This window comes from Ixodes scapularis, unplaced genomic scaffold (genome assembly GCF_016920785.2).
Source record: "Ixodes scapularis isolate PalLabHiFi unplaced genomic scaffold, ASM1692078v2 PGA_scaffold2__306_contigs__length_199485367, whole genome shotgun sequence".
Classification (NCBI taxonomy): domain Eukaryota; kingdom Metazoa; phylum Arthropoda; class Arachnida; order Ixodida; family Ixodidae; genus Ixodes; species Ixodes scapularis.
The window spans coordinates 173,681,211-173,693,897 of NW_024609857.1; the positions used below are offsets into that span (position 1 = coordinate 173,681,211).

The window sequence follows — 12,687 nt, forward strand, 5'->3', positions numbered from 1 at the left end:
ATTTGTTGCTTGTAATGTGTTCATATCACAGCTATGCTTCTCTAAAAAAGAACTAAATAATTTATGCCACTTTTTATATGAACTGTTTTCACTGATTTCAAGGGTAGATATACTGAATTCGAACGGTGCCATCGGATACTAAAGTCATGTTTAGTGTAGGTATCCGATCGGGTAAAATTAGTTTTTCTCCGGTGCTTGAATTGAGGCTTTCTCCTTTCTCTTGAAGGTCCAATATGCTGTGCTGAGCTTTGCCACCAATGGGCACTCTTTGGATCTTCCGGCTATTTTTAAACGTTTAAGACCAACTTGCTGTCACTTTTTTTTTTTCACATACTTCCGTCCTTTGCCTCGCCCCCCAGTGTCTTAGAGGTTTGTTTTGGCTGATTTCTTCTCAGTCTCAGTCTCTGAAGCAGCTCGTGCATGTTGATGATGCATTTCTTTGAGGCGAGCTGCATCTGCTTTCCCAGTTGGTCACAGGCTGACACACCTGCGACGGGCATCTGAAAGTAATTTAAACAAAACCAAAAATCATCTAACTTCTGCAACTTTCACATTTTGAAAACAATCACAAACATTTATTAAGGGAATACATCACCGCATGACGGAAAATACATAGCATACAACTCCCAATTGCAAAATGTTCTGCCAGCAAAATAACTTCCAAACCCAAATTGTTTCAATTTCATAAAATAATGAGATTATAAAAATAAACTCACATGCTGTATTGCATTCGTCTAGCATTCGTAAGAATGGTTCTTTCTAGTACTAAAAATTGAGGCATCAAAGTATGTGCCAGAAAACTGAGGAAGAGAAGGATACGAGAGCGCACGGGGAAGTCAGAACGCCAATCTCTGATTGGAATAAATAGTAGGTAGACGGAAAGCTAGCTGCCGTTGTCTCCACCGCATTCGTCGAACGTGTTCGAATGCGAAAACCAAAGGTCGGACGCCAGGCATTTAACCAGGGTGTCTAGCAAAATATTATTTTTAAATTCCCCGACTGTTCCAGATTTTCCCTGACAATTTCAGGTGAAATTCTCTGACCACTGTAGAGGCGGTTAAATATACAAGATGACTACAACATAAGGCATTGAGCACAGTAAGGGTCATTTTGCAGGGGCTTAATCCAACCTGCATATTCCGAAATATTCAGGTTTGGCCAGTCCACATTAGACGAGTACTTTCTTTCCGCCGACATTGTCAGTGAAGAGCCCAGTTCCGGAAACATGATGAAAACACGACGCTTAACCACACACGTCAATAACCAAATGGCAGCACAGTCGCCAGATGCACTTTCGGATACTTTTGGCTAAAGGCTTGGGTTAGGTCGGGGTCTGCGGCTTTTCCATTTGTTACTAAATCTAGTAACTAACTGGATGTAGCCTTGTGTCGCGCCCTCCATCCAATCCAAGGCTTGGACTGGATTCGTCGGCTGTTCCCTTTGCATCGGGTAGTACAATACGTTGGATGAGCAGAGCCTGTGCTCCGCTTTAAGCAGAATTTATTGTAAGTTTTTCTGCCCCGAAGTCTTCAAGCCTTTGCTCAGGGCACTCCAGCGTTTCCGGCTCATTTTTCCTGACTGGGCTCGCTTTTTGACAATATCCCTGACAATTCCCCGATTTTTCCCGGTAATTAAAATTTCCCTGACAATACCCGGTTTCCCCGGTCGCTAGACACCCTGTTAACGTTCTAACACGTTCGAAGAGTGCAGGGGAGACAAAGGCTGCTAGCCTTAGGCCTGCCCACTGATCATTCGAATGAGAGCTTGGCATTCTGACGTCCCCGAGTGTCCTTCTACTATCCTCTCCATCAGCTTCTTGGAGCATACTCCTTTCACTTTCTGCCCAAGTTTCCAATGAAAAAGGGTTTTTGGTCTTCAAATAAGCACTATGTCAACTCAGAAAATCTACACCCTGAACAAGTTCTATGAAAATTCCGTTAGACCCACCTTCTAATCTCTTAAGCCTCGTGTTCAAAAATATTTGGAGTACCAAGAACAAGCTGCACTATCATTATACTTAATGGAAGTGTAGCCACATAATCTTAGTATAGTATAATTAAAACAATATTTTATTCATGAACAGGAACTTTTAGTTAAGGAAATCATCCCTGCAGTTCATTAAGCACACATTTTAGTTTAGACTAGAAAAATGTAAGCCAGAAACACTCAAACCCCGGAATTAATAAGGAAATAACTTTATTTGTGCTTATGTAGACTTATTTTTCGCGCGCTCGATATTTCGCAAATAAGGTCGAAGCTGAAGTTTTGAAATAATTCGCGGGTTCTAATTTTCGTGATGCAGAGGGATCTCGATATAGATTCCAATGTGTTTATATTTTACCGGAATTGTTCGCGGGACCTACTTTTTCCGCAATTGTAGGCGATTCGCAAAAACGATTCAACAGCAACCTCAACCATGCGATTTGTCAGCAACCTCAACCATGGGGTTGCTGTCACATGCCTTGCTTCGACGCTCTTATTCGGTCGGGAAGGCCGCAGCCTCCACAGCTCATCAAGTTACCGTGAAACAGAGTATAGTTGCTGCACTCTGAGGAAGGGTAAAAGATCGCAAACTGAACATGCCCAGCACCTGGAAGAAGGTATAGGACATACACTTTGAGGTTAACAAGCCATACGCCAGATAAGGTGCTTCGTCCGTGTTGAATGGTTCCAGAAATCTATCGATGCTCTTGCACCAGCAGAGTTCAATCGTTCATTATAAAAAGCAAACCAACAAAACTGCAAGACGTTCGGCAAAAATAGGTTACAGCGTCTGCAGGAATCTGTGCTTTTGGTTTGGGACTTCAGAGAGATGAGTTCAATTCTCTGGAAATTAGAAACCTCCGTACAATACCGCGCATCCGCCCATTCCACATTAAGCGCCCATATCCAAATTTCTGATATATGAAAAAATGTGCACGGTACATTTATATGTAAAATTGATGATCGGGCAAGCGCCCATCCCCCATTTTTTCGCGATTATCTCTACATTTTGAGTGGGCGCTCGCCCGGTATATTATGGCACGTATATTCTGAAAGAATTTCTGTTCTGCATTTCAGGGTTGTCTCGTTAAAATAAAAAAATAAATACCAGAAAAAAGTACTAACCTGATATGCACCTATGAAGTCTTGTTTTGGCTAGCAGTGACGGGCCCTGGTTAGCAATGACTCAATGTCCCCAGGATTGAAACGATGGTTAAGTAACTTCCACTCTTATGCACTTTTTGGTACAACTGGAAGAGACAAAACATCTTGTTAAAAATTACCAATCCTTTTCACGTGCGAATTTTGCAGTTCATGCTTCCTGAGTGATTTCCCACAATATTGTTAAATTAGGACAATGCGAGCAAAGTTGTTTCAATAAAGGGCCCCTGAAAAGAAAAACAAAATGTTTTTTTTTTAAACAGTCTGGTTGGGACACGCGTCAAATAATTAATTTTACGTAAAAAAAAAATTGCTCAGAGCAATAGTGACGGCGCGAGACGCGATTTAGTCGGTAGTCGCCTCCTTTCCACTTGTTTCCTCTGGGCATTTCGAGCGAGTAGAGGAGAAGGGGATCAGCTTCGCCTTCATGTAGAGGTGGCGAGAGTGAATGACCATTTCATGACGTCATAGACTTTGCGCGCAGAATTTAAAATAAATCTCTCGCTATCAATATTGCTCTAAAAAATTAATTCTTTTCGCAAAAGTCATATTTGGGGGTTTTTACGTGCCAAACCAACGACGGGCATCCGGCACACCCCAGCGGAGGACTGAGGATTAATTTCTACCACCTGGGGATCTTTCGACGTGCAACCGAAAGCTCGGTTGCACGTCAAAAAAGCCTTTTGTGACTTCTTAGGACGGGACGCGCTAAGAGATCGTAAGGGGCTTGAAAACCGGTCTGGTCTCACTCAGTCTTATTCGGTCGCAAGAGTGCGAACGGGCCTTAATGCTTCCTGCACAAAAAATTCAAATGTAAGAACACAAGCCCCAAAATTTTTGTGCCATTCTCCTCCCCCTACTTTTTTGTTCGTTTAATTTGTTTCCTCCCTTGGCAAATCCTAAAGAATTTGAAGTGCTTATCCTACGTCCTTCCGTTAGACTGAGTGGGTAACCCAGAGAATTCATTGTTCGTGAGGACACTTTTCCATTCACCTCATGCTGTTCTTGAAAGCAGAAACCCCTCTCCCTTAACCATAGTCATTAAGCACTTTTCATAGACCATACACACAAGGTTGGCAATGCCAGCACAAGCTCATGTCTTCACTTTGAGCATGGATTAAGCATACATAACTAAATCTGAGACACCGGAAGAAGGAAAAAGAAGTACACCAAAAAGAGGACGACACACATAATGTCTCGAACACAGCTGCAGGTTCATTCTAATACCACACCATTTTATAAGGGTAAACCGCAGTCAACGCCAAGAACCCTCACACCAAGTCACACCCCCAGACTGTCAGCAAGGGCGAACAAAAGAAGAACTGCCCTCGACGCTCCCACACTTGCCAAAATCAACCCACCGACTAACAAGTAAAAAGAAAATGCAGCTGTGGTTGAGACGTGTTGCGTTGGTCATTATATTTTTCTTTTGTCTCAGGTTTAGTAATGTTTGCAATTCACCAGCCTTGCCTGTACTTTTACTCTTCTCTCAATTAAGAATACGCCTGCAATTCGCAATATCTGATCTACGGAAAGTCTCTGTTCCACCAAGCCTTTTCCATTGTCAAATGAGCAGGCACTATTTATAAAAACCTCCTTTCATTACATTGTTTCAGATAACAATTATTCTTTCTTAATTAGGATCAACTGATCATATTAGGATAATTGCCAAATAATGGCAAGTTCACACGATACATTGAATTGCAATTTTTATTCGTGCACCATTTGTCAAGTTACCATCATGTAGGCTATTCCTGTGATTTGTCCCTCGTCCGCGGACACCCATACTGAAAGGGCAGAGTGCCTTTCTAATCGCAGATTTTTGGCAAGTGAGTAACTGGAAAAGCGTTTTTACGGTAGAGTAGCAACAGCTCACCAATACTTTTTTTCAAATCAGCCAAATAAAGAGAGAGGATCATTGTTTTGTCGCGCCACTCTTAAATCTCGACGCGTGAAAGAAGCTGAAAGAACTTTGCACGGCTGACACGCCGCAGGTTCTGGTACTCCTCCAGGTTGGTGTCAAGAAGCTTGTCAAGACTTGCCTAGCACGCTCCAATCTTTCCTGCACATCCACCCAGTTTTCCATCCAGCAAGACCTTTCTTATGGCTGTAGTGTGCTGAAGAGTGGTGTACAAGCGAGCAGTGTGTAAAGGCATTTCCAAATGCCTCTCCACGACCCCAAGACTTCATCGCTATGATGCTGAAGCCTCCTGAAGGAGGATCATACTTGTGTCATGTCGTTAGTAAAGTAAGTGACACTTCGCACTAAGCCTGCCACTATGTGTTGGCTCACTTTGTACGTACATGATAGCACCGTGATCCTAGTCGTAACATCACTTCTGCTCTTGGAAAACGGTGCCACACTGCGATGTTAGCGTTTTCCAAAATTGCAGGGCTGCGAGTAGGTTCAGTATGTCCTTGCTGTCGCCTGCTCGTCTCCTTTGTGTGGATGCGCTTGGGGGACTAACGTTCCGTGGACGTCTTGTCACGTGATAAACCCATCCGCGGATTAGCACGTCGTGTAAATCAGCCATAAGTGGACTGCGGAGTCTGCACTCATTTAACATTTTTGTTGACGTTGCCTGCACGTCATGAACGTGTGTTTTGTATCCAATTAGATATTCTCGAAGAAACGAGGAACTGCATAATGATGTCGCACAATATTCACCTTTACCCCTTAACCGGTTTTTCTTCTTGAGCTTTTATCCTAATTTTTTTTCTTTTTTAAAGCCTGTGCGGCTTGGGCCGCACGCGCCTCCACAATCGGTCGCCATCCTTAAAAACGTGTACAATAAAAAAATGTGGGCTTCCATCTCTCAGCTGCACCGCAAACTAAGCTCGGAACGGGCCTGGGACGTCCAAAACAGCCAAGGGGAAAGGTAGGGTGCGCGGACGTGCTACACTCCTTCTAAACGCCTAGGGGACGGCTCTAGGTGGACGAGCTAGGATTGTTTAAAACGGTTAAAGGACACATGCAAAGGAAAATAACTTTTTTTTTAAACAGCCGGGTTAGGAAAAGGAAGTCATAAAACAAATTTGCAACGAAAAAGAAAAACTTTTAGAGCTATATTTACGGTGCTAAACGAATTTGTAGTTGGCGCCCGCGGGCGCCGCGGAGAAGTGGCTTACATTTATCACGTGATTGGCCGCTATTTAACACATGGTACTTGCACTCTTTCGGAAGCATCCTACAGTCTCGAAAAGTTACTTTTTATCTTCGTTTAAAGTGCAATAAAAAACAAAGATTAATAAGTTACTTTCAGAGCCCAAAGGAAGCTCCTGAAAAAGCGCAAGCAGACGTGATAAACCTGTACACCGATAAGATGACGGCGGCGGCACCCCAGAGCTCACAAACTTGCACGGCGACGGTGGCATTGCCGTGAAGAAATGCATTGGAGCGGCGGCACATAATGCTCAGCATGCGGCGGCGGCGTGACTTTGCAGCTTCGGCGACACAGCGCGGCGGTGCACAGGTCTAACACGTGACCAGCGGCGGCTCTCACGGGCGCCAACTACAAATTCGTTTTGCGCCATAAATATAGCTCTAAAAATTCTATTTCTTCGTTGTAAATTCGTTTCATGACAATCTTTTTCCATCTAGGGTGTCTAAAAAATTTTTGTTTTCCTTTGCATGTGTCTTTTTGGGGTTTAAAGAGCTCCAGTACCTTCCATATCATTGAACCTTATGTAGTAGTATATGATTCTAAGTTACAAGACTAGGTTACAGAAAGTAACAAGAAAGAGGTAGGCAGGACGTCATATTGTTTCATATTCTCATTTTTCCATCAGTCCCGTACTAAAAGGTTTTCATATTAAAACTTAGTTGTATTTTATCTACACTTCTCTTTCTCACAACGTCCTGTCTACCAAATGGACCAGCGAAGTAAACCTCCCCCCCCCCCCCCCGCCCCAAACATACACACAACGCACAATAGAAATTTCTGGACGCAACCTTCCATGAATGTATTGGGCATCTGAACCAAGCTGAAGAAACATTTTTGGTCTGAGGAAATAAAGGGTTACAAAACTGAAAAACATGGCAGTAGCATACTTTTCACTTTTGCACGTGTAAAAGAACAATTCATTTCTATTAGAAAGGTAGAAAAGCCAAAGGCTATCAGGTTGCTCACCGACAGCAACTACCAGGAAAGGGGCGGGGGGGCATGATTGTGAAGGCAGCTGGTCTCCAATGCTTGTGCCTTTCTGAAAGTTGGAAGTAAGACTTTTAAAGAAAAATGACCCCAACTATTGTCACAAAACATTCTTTCATTCCATTTCTCATACCAAAAACGTTGGTATGAGGAACTTTGCCGGGCTGACACGATGCAGATTCTGGTATTAATCTGCGTCGAGAAGCATCTATCAAATCGTGTCTAGCACGACGCAATCGCTTTGCATCTCCAATCAACCGGTCAGCCAGCAAGACCTTTCTTGTAGGGAAGTCGCGAACTGGCCGAGGTTCGAGTTCGACCAGGTTCGACTTTTTCTAACTTCTTGCGAAAAGTTAGAAAAGGTTCGACTCAGGTTCAACTGCTATTCGCATGCGCGACGTGCTGGCCAGTTGGCTTCGGATTGGATGGTGATGGCTAAGGGATGAATTAAGGGCAGCACCGATTAAGGGCAGTTAATACAGTACAAAAAAGTAAGTTATTCACTTTTTCAGTGGTTAGAGTTAGTTTCTTTTATTTGCGACTGTTTATAAAATTAAAATAACCCTTTGAGTGAAAAAGCTTCTGCAGACCTAGACATGCTTGTATCACAGTCTTGCCACGCTGTCCACAAAGTCAAATCTGGTTAAAAGTTTCGAAGGTTTGTCGAACCGGTTTGACCCAGTCGAACTCCGAGTGTTTGACCTAAAAATCCGGTTTGCCAAAAGTTTGCGGCACCCCTACTTTCTTGTGGCTGTGGTGTACTGAAGGCGCGAGCACGGAGTGAGTGAAGGTGTCTCCAAATGCCCCATGGCGAGCCCAGGACTTCGTCGCCTCTACGCCAAAGCCTCCTCGAGTAGGACTATGCTTGTGTTTTTGTCATGACTTCGTTTAGTAAAGCTAATGGTGCTTCGCACTAAGCCTATCGTGGTGTTCAGTCTCCCTCTGCACGTAACAGCGGCGCAGACTTCTTTTTTAAAGTAGAAAATGTTGATTGCGATCTGGGACAACGATGCCACAGTGTGATCGCACAATGTTAGAGTTCCCCAGCAGTGTGGGGCCGCGAACTCGTTTAGTACGTCCTGCCTGTCGTTTGTGAGTGTGCTCCTTTGTGTGGATCAGTTCGTCGTATGAATCAGCCATGAATGAAGAGTGCTGTGCATTTTGAACTTGATATAAATTAACTGAGCAGCACCATTTTGTGGAATGGCAAACCCGCCTAAAACACCTTGAGGTGTTTATGTTAGTTTTGGAACTGGCATGTAAGTGCCAGTGCATAAGGCCCGTGCAGCACTTGTAAGCAAATGGCAATATAGCCCTGAAATGAGAGATACTTGGAAGTGAATTATTTGCAGCTCCGCAGAAAACTTCTCGCCTCTGCCTTTTCATAAAGTCGACTATCATTGCCCCGACCTCAAGAACTCTTTGTTATCATCTCCGGAATGAACATCATCTCGCCTCATCATCTCGTATTTCCAGTTGCACAAACGCATTCAATCAGACTTTCCTTTCTCAAGCCATCTTCGACTGGAACAGCCTACCATCCACCATCGTAGACCCAGAAGTATTTCTAGCAAGCTTACAGATTAACTTTTCTTGTTATAAGTATTTTATTGCCACTGTGTATGATTAATGAGCTTCCTTTTCTTGTTTGTATTGATTTGTATAACATGTATACATCCTCCCCCTTATGCAATTCCCTAACCGGGCCCTTAAGGTGAAAATAAATTAAATGAAATGATTGGCAACACAGCACTCACTCGTGGCACGTGTCTCTCGCATTCGCACAATGAAGGCTGAACCGCATGTAAGCGGTTTAGCAAGCAACAAGACGAGCAACTGGGACTTCTCACTGTCGCTCGGTTTTTGGATTTCCAGAATATGTCGCTCAATGACTTGATCGCTTGCTCCCGTCGCTTTCAAGCGATTTACCTTGTTACGAGACTGAATGAGTGATAGCAAAAAGGTTGCCATCGCTTGTCTCGTCGCTCGCTCAATCGCTTACACGTAATTTACACTTTATGGCTGTTGGCGCTTGCAAAAATGTAAAGCGTGAATTTTATTTCTTCTTCCCGACTCTCAGACTGCTGCGAAAACTTTGGGTTCCAGTTAAATGAAACCACATGATTTCCCACTTTGCTTATGAACTGAGGAGGAAAGCTGAAAAGGAAGTAGCTTGAAAATCAGCTTATGGTCTTCTCAAGAAAGTTGTTTGGAACACCTTTTTTCCTGTTTTCTTTGGCACTACTCAATGCGCATTTTTTTTCTCCCGGCCTTCACAATAAAGTATTGCCAGAGGGTCAGTAAATAAGCGCTACATATACAGCAATTTGTATAAAAAGTCTGTGCCACAGTCGAAAAAGAACTCCTTATACTCTTCGCAAGCAACGTCGCCAATACAGACGCTACTTCCAAAGGCGCACGTCACGCAATATTTCGAGTAGTTTCCGAGGACGAAAATTGAACTTGGATCCGACCTCCCACAGTGGAAACAAACGGGGTGCAAATACGAGCGCTACGACGCAAACTGGTACCTTTAGCAGTCATGGGTTCCGCAAAACACACCGCCTAGCTGGGTGGTACCAAGCCGTCACCCGATTTGCAGAACTCAAGCCTTGAACACCGATCTACGAGATAAAGCTCCCTGATAACTCACCAAGTGCCTCGCTCGGCGCCCCACGCCCTCATGGGACCTTTCCTCTGGGTCCGTTCCCGCCATTTGACTGCTCGCTCGGTGACATGTCGGTTCCGGTACTTCCTTGGAAAAAGCTTGAGGGTCGTCCAATGCGCAAAGAATGTGTGCGACAAGGAACCGCACATGCTCGCTTTCACGCTGCCTGCACACACAAGAACACGCCATAAAAGCTCCGAAAAGAAAGGGCTGGAAAAGTACTCACAAAGTAGACTCAAACCCACAGCTAGTTCCATGGGCACGCCGGCACCTGGGACACATTTTGTTTTCCGAAGAACGTTGTTCGATTTTTTTCCAGAAGCCTAAAGGCCTGAAACCGCCCGAAAGTTTGCAGCTTGCTTTGTTTTTGATTTTGGTTACGATGGCGATGCAGCAACGTTCGCTGGGTTGACGACAGGTGTTACGACGAAACTCATTTGACGCAACGTAAATGTTCCTGTTTTAATTGACTTACATTATAACTTTTAAACATAAATAAAAAATGTTTTAACACTTATATATTTGTTTGTAATAAAGTATGTTGGAGTTAATTGTGTACTAAACTAAAGCTTGGCCTGGCTCAGCCTCGTTTTATTTTAACATGGCGGCGACAATCGTTCTCTGTGTGTGCTCTGTGCCGTGCTCGACCTTTTGGCTGTGCATTGGTTGTCCTGTTATCCACCTCCTGCGATCCGCATCAGCCACAAGCGTGCTGTCTAAGTATTGTGTGCCCGCCGGAAAGAATATCCAGTCTTCTCGGAAGCAAGGCTGCAACTAGGGTTGCTCGGATCGTGGCTCGGACGTCGTCGACACATAACATCGCAAAGAGCGAACGCTGCAGCCCCGCAAGACAGTCAGAACGAGTTGCATCACGATGTAGCCCTCGTGCATTCCTCCCGTGGAGTGCTGTCATGTACTTTGCTCTGTCACTTTGATTGGCTCACGGGGGCCATAGCTTTCACCCTTAGCCATGTTATGATGAAGCGGAGGGTAGTATAAGGCGCGTTCCCACCGGCGATGCGATCTAGACGCGCGATAACTTTCATCGCAAAAGCGACCATCGCGTACAAAAAGCGACGCGATTTGAGCGGTCGCTACTCGACGCGATTTTTTTGCAATGCAATCTAGTCGCAGAGCGGCTGAACCAATCAACGGCGTTCGGAGCGAGTTTTCGAGAAACAACTCGCCAACGAAGGCGTTGGACTCTCTCATCGCGCACGCCAGTGTGACCATCTAATATTTTTGCGATGCGATCTAGTCGCATAGCGCGACTGCTTACATCACCAGTGGCAATGCGCCTTAAGAGGGGTAACGAGTTGGATGATGCATTACAACCCAAAAAATTGCAAAAATTAGACGAAGGACGAGTGAGAGGAATGTAAGCGACAAGCGCTGACTTGCAACTGAATTTTTATTAGGAAAAAACATGAAACCCTCCAACCACCAAAACATGAAACACCGCCAACCTTGTCAATGTAATTACAATATTTCTTCGTAACGGTGTCCTTACAAAGCAATATTGTAATCACATTGATAAGATTGGCAGTGTTTGGTGTTTTGGTGGTTCGAACGTTTCATGTTTCTTCCCAATAAAAATTCAGTTGTAAGTCAGCGCTTCTCGTGTACATTCTTCTCGCTCTTCCTTCGTCTCATTTTTGCACTTTTTTTAGTTGTAACAGAATATAGTCTTTGTCGTGGGGAGCTCATTTCTACATCTCGTGACCTTAACAAAACCATTTGAAGGGGTGAGTGCAGACAACTTTCATTAAGTAGATTTTACCATATTTGCCACACAGTTTGGTCTTGAGGCGAATATTAAAGATGCCTATACAACAATGGTTCCATACTTAAAAAATAGGCACAGAATATAAGCCTTTGAACTGTAATTTTGTGGCTAATTACCAAAAAATGTTGCTTCACACCTCTGGAAACAAATAGGCACATATAACAATGTTCAAACTTCCCTTGTACACGACTTGACTGGTAGTCAAAAAGGACAGCACATTCCATAGTAGAAGTTACCAGGGGCATTTTTATGGTCCATTGGCCCCATTATTGCCTGCTCACTAGCCTTTCCTGAAAATACGAAAAAAGGGGTTCAATAAAAAGTAAAAAAAGGAAAGCCGTTTAAAGTAAAAAGTAAAAAAATGAAAGCCCTGTAACACCGAATTAGAGCGCAGCTCTTGAGGAGGGGGGCGGAAGGGTACTGAGGGTCACCTGTTCTCGGGGCGGAGGAGGGGGGGTGTCGCGTGACCCCGGGGGGGGGGGGGGGGGGTGTCATGTGACCTTGGGGGGTCACGTGACCCCCCAAAAAATTTTTCCGCTAGATTTAGCGGGGAATTTTTTTCCGCTAGACTTAGCGGGGAATTTTTTCCGCTAAATCTAGCGGGAAAATTTTTCGGCTAGGCTTAGCGGGGAAATTTTTCCGCTAGATTTAGCGGGGAAATTTACCCATAATGCACCGCGCGGTTACGCCGACGGCAACGCTGACGCCGCTCAAGCCGGAACCGGGAATTTTTTCCGCTAGATTTAGCGGGAAACTTTTTTCGCTAGATATAGCGGGGAATTTTTTCGCTACATCTAGCGGTGAAATTTTTCCGCTAGGTTTAGCGGAGAAAATTTTCCGCTAGATTTAGCGGGGAAGTTTTTCCGCTAGATTTAGCGGGGAATTTTTTTCGCTAAATCTAGCGGGAAATTTTTCCGCTAGATTTAGCGGAGAAAATT

The 12,687-nt window shown here is 44.2% G+C and overlaps 1 long non-coding RNA gene across 2 annotated transcripts; it reads right to left on the bottom strand.

The window, feature by feature from the left end:
* Window positions 1-316: 316 nt before the first annotated feature.
* LOC115315301 lies at window positions 317-10,149 on the bottom strand. Of its 2 annotated transcripts, XR_005718094.2 has the most exons (4): window positions 9,949-10,149; window positions 7,275-7,347; window positions 3,109-3,233; window positions 317-500 (listed from the first exon to the last, which is right to left on the bottom strand). It is a non-coding gene; the product is annotated as an uncharacterized LOC115315301 (long non-coding RNA). The 2 variants fall into 2 exon arrangements; XR_005718093.2 differs by lacking the exon at window positions 9,949-10,149 and having other exon boundaries at window positions 7,275-7,423.
* Between the last annotated feature and the right edge of the window lie 2,538 nt (window positions 10,150-12,687).